Source organism: Ailuropoda melanoleuca, chromosome 6 (assembly GCF_002007445.2).
Source record: "Ailuropoda melanoleuca isolate Jingjing chromosome 6, ASM200744v2, whole genome shotgun sequence".
Taxonomy (NCBI): Eukaryota; Metazoa; Chordata; class Mammalia; order Carnivora; family Ursidae; genus Ailuropoda; species Ailuropoda melanoleuca.
This window is the reverse complement of record NC_048223.1, coordinates 69,232,965-69,237,627: the sequence shown is the minus strand read 5'-3', so window position 1 is coordinate 69,237,627 and position 4,663 is coordinate 69,232,965. Positions and strand designations below refer to the sequence as shown.

General features: G+C 37.4%; 1 pseudogene; it reads left to right on the top strand.

The window, feature by feature from the left end:
• Window positions 1-2,795: 2,795 nt before the first annotated feature.
• LOC105240538 lies at window positions 2,796-3,859 on the top strand (annotated as a pseudogene).
• The last annotated feature ends 804 nt before the right edge of the window (window positions 3,860-4,663 follow it).

The window sequence follows — 4,663 nt, the reverse complement described above, 5'->3', positions numbered from 1 at the left end:
ACCAAAATATGCTCTACCGAACAGCTAAACAGAATGTTCAACAGATTTCAAAAATGCATGCTTTTAAAGGCATCAGAGATCTGTGGAAGCAATGAGTGCTAGGTGAGCACAAACAGAATACATCTGTATAATCACCACCCAGGACAAGAAACAGAACATTCCAGCACCTCAGACACAGTGTACCTTTCCAGTCATCCACTCTCTGCCAAAGAAAACCACTTCAGTGGGAGACTTTGCTGGGCCAGGAATATTAAAAGGAAATGCTGATTTTGAAACAGTTTCCTGACTTCGTTGGGAATGAGCAGATCCAATGGCGTCAGAGATCAAGGACATGCGCTTAATTGCCAGAGATAAAAATGGGCATGATTACTGTAATAACAATAGGGACAGCATGGAAAATAGAATAATCTGACCCACAGGGATCTCTGGCTATGGTGGATTGACCACGGGGTCCCTAAGAATGAAATGGGTGGTTAAATTTTTATACACCTAGATCTGGGCAGCAAGAACTACAATAGACCATCAAAGTCTTTGATCTGAGTCAGTTAATAGACTAAGGGTCCCTTAAATGACAGGTAGTTTCAAGAAGAATCTTGGAATATCAATGACATACTCAAAATGTGGACATATGCTGGATCTTTTTTCTGTATTTCCCAAAGTGATCTGCAACTACTTAACAAGATTCCTTAGCACTCAGAAAATGGAAAAACCCAGATGGAGATATTTCAGAGATTGCTGAATATGGCCCAATGTTAACTCACTAACACAGGTTAAAACTCCTATAGATCAGCTGAATAATGGAAATTTATCTTGTAAACCTCTCTGATGGCCCTACTTGAACCTCAATTTATTTCCTACCTTTTTTCCTAGTTTGAGTTTCTTTGTAATTCCTGAAACATAGTTGGGTTATATTTCTCTTGCAGACAAGTTTGGCCATATGACTGAGTTCTGGCCAAGAAAATATGAGTATTTTATTTCAAGTTCTGAGCCATAAACACCTCTGGCACAATCCTTTTTTTGCTTTCTTTCCCCAAGTTCCAGCTAAATCAAAAGAGAGTCTAAAGGAGAGTCAGTCACCAAGAGGAAAAAGTCCAGGTTCCAAGGTCTCTTAGGGGGAAGCCATCTGAGTACAAACACCCACCCTACACTAGAGCAGGAGTGAGAATACACACTGCGTAAGGCTGTAAGATTTGTAATTTGTCTATTATAGCTGCTAGCATGACCTCATTGGTAATTTACCTACTGCAATACAAATATCCAACTAAAAGTCCCGGGATCTTTCTCTTTCCCTATCAAAAATAATGCCAAGGCAATACCACAATCATGTAGAAGACACAGATTAGTATCACCATTTTACTTTAAAATTCAAGGATTATGCTATTACATCCTTTAACTTTGCACTTTGACCAATGCATATCTTGGAGACTAAGGGTGGATGACCAGAAATTTATAGGTACAACTGTTATTCTAGATCATACATATTAGCTGTGATTAGAACCCAGATGCTCTGACTCCATAGCTCCAGTGCTATACATTTAATACCTTTCCGGTATGGTCCTCCGTAATTCATATGTTGAAATCTTAACCCTTACGTGATGTCAGTGGGAAGTAGAGCATCTGGAAGGTTAGTAAGTCATGAGGGTCTTGACTTCATGAATGGGATTAGTGCCCTTATAAAAGAGACCCCAGAGAGCTCTCTTACCCTCTCTCTGTCATGTGAGGACACAATGAAAAAATATCCATCTGTAAACAGAGGTAGGTTTTTACCAGACCCCAACCATGACAACACCCTGATCTCAGACTTGCAGCCTTTACAGTTGTGAGAAATAAACCTGTTATTTACAAGCCACCCAGCATATGGTATTTGGTTGTAGCAACCTGGGCAAAACACCTTCAGAGCAAGAGGATTATTATTAAGTTCAGAAGAAAAAAGATTTGCTAGGTTCAAGATGGGAAAAATCATACTATCTGCCACTAAAAGCTTTCTGTAAAAGAGTATAATAAGATGTGATGATGATAACTTGTACCATGTTTGAAAATTTAACAAGTGCCTCCATCTGTATTGTCTACTGGGAAGCAGACCTAAGATTAGAGACTGAGGATACAAACTGACGCAGAATTTGCTGGAGTGAGTTGAGTGTGAGATGTAGACCCAAATAACGTTTTCAACATTTAAAAAATGTGTTCCAAAGAGGTTTTTTAAACTAAATTTCAGGGTACACAATAGATACTATATTATATTACATTTTTATCTCACGTATCTTTGATTAAAGATGATATTCATATCTGAAATGAGTAGAGTTCTCCAAATAAATCTAGAAACATGGTCCAGTATTCTATTATCTAAATAATAAGAATCACTAATAAGAAATGTATGAATTTGATTCCCTATGGATATTTCCTGGAGCCTTTTTAAAACCTGATACCAGCTGACGACAACGATATGCTTCAAATATAGGGCATGCTTGTGCAATATAGCCAATTACCAGAACAGATGTAGTTCAATAAACTAATAAATCTAATTTAAAGAAATAAGTAGTAAGCTTGATGTAAAGTAGAAGTTCTCAGGACAATATAATGTCTAAATAGATACTTTGTATCTACACATGCAACTTTGTTCCTAAAATTCCACCAATTTATTTACCATTGTATTTTAATTTTTTTAAATGCTACTTTGAATTATGGATATGTCTTATCTCACCTTCTAGTTCCTAAATTGAATGAAATTAATTCAGTAACCCCACAATGCCTAATACCTTCCTCCATCTTGTATATACTCAATACATGTTTTTAGCATGTCATCTTTAGCATACGGTTACTACATGGACACTTTCAAGCCTTTGCAACAAGAATCCTACAGCCCCTGTTAGATGCTGTTGAGCAGACTCTTCCTACCTGCATCAGTTCATCTCCTGCATCATGATGATCCAGAAGTATTAGCAGATACCTGCTGGGTGATTTACTACCTTACTGATGGTCCAAATAAACAGACTGAAATGGTTATGAAAACAGGAGTTGTCCCCCAACTTGTGAAGCTTCAAGGAGCTACTGAATTACCCATTGTGACTTTTGCACTGAGAGCCACAGGAAATATTGTCACTGGGACAGATGAACAGACTCAGGGTGTAATAGATGGAGGAGCACTTGCTGTCTTTCCCAGCCTGCTAACGAACCCCAAAACTAATATTCAGAAGGAAATTATGTGGACAATAGCAAACATCACATCTGTTCTCCAGGACCAGATATAGCAAGTTGTTAATCATGGATTAGTCCCGTTCCTCCTTGGTGTTCTCTCTAAGGCAGACTTTCAGACACAAAAGGAAGCTGTATGTGTTGTAACCAACTATACAAGTGGCGGAATAATTGAACAGGTTGTATACCTTGTTCATTGTGGCATAACAGAACCATTGGTGAACCAACTGTGACGGATCCCATAATTATTCTGGTTATTCTGGATGCCATTTCAAACATCTTTCAGGCTGCTGAGAAGCTAGGTGAAACTGAGAAACTTAATATAATGATTGAAGAATGTGGAGGTTTGGACAAAAGTAAAGTGCTACAAAACCATGAACATGAATCTGTGTGCAAAGCTTCATTAAACTTCATTGAGAACTATTTCTCTGTAGAGGAAGTGAAAGATCAGAATGTTGTGCCACAAACCACCTCTGAAGGCTATACATTCCAAGTTCAGGATGCCACTCCTGGGACCTTTAACCTTCAGATTGTACAGCGGAGGCATCCCGTTGTTTGTTGTGTATTATGTTGGCATAAGTTTGTCTTACTGTTTCTTAGTGGACTAAGAACTCTTTTTAAATATGTTTTGTTAATGTATCACTTTTTACAAGGAAACTACACTTGAACAGTTCCAAACTGTCCATACTACATGACACTTCTCTGCTCAGTGGGTTTCTTATTTCTATGTGGAATCTCTTATCTTACAATATCCTGTAAATAAAGATGAAATTCCACCCTTTTCTTCCTTGAAAGAAAAAAAAAGAAGAAGAAGAAATCTTGACCAAGATCACAAGACTAAAAAATAATGATTCCAAGACTGAAACCTTCCCTACTCTTGATTTCTAGGATTCTGTTCTCTTGATAATTTCTCCATGTGTGAAGTGTATTGCCCCAGCTCTTCTGTAAGTCCTTGAAAGTAATGGCCGTATCTTATTCTGCTTTGCATCTTGTATTGTTCCTATTTCATAGCTGACATTCAAAAACGCTTATAATTTTAGTCATCAAGGGTGCGAGGCACCAATTCTAGAAGGAATTACTGCCTTGCAGAAGTTACTTTATGACTGGAAAAGATATACTTCTTCCCAAGTAAAACGAAATATACAACAAGAACTGTGTCTCCGCAATCTTGTTTTAATATTTGGAATTGAACGACTATGATGGCTTGTGATCCAAAATTAAGCTGCTTCTGCGGTTGTTATTGCTATTGCTATTGTTTATTGTTGTGAAAAGTTATCTTACCTCTTAGAAGTTACACAGCTGTACTTCTGTATGTTTTTTCATTAAAATATAAACAGCCTAATTAATAATGTGTATGAAAGTAATCAAATGGTTATAACTGTTGCTGATTTGAAAACTGTTGCTTTTTCTCTAGTCTCAGTTGTTTAATACCATGTGCTGAGGCTTGCTTTTCCACATCTCTTCAAAGTGG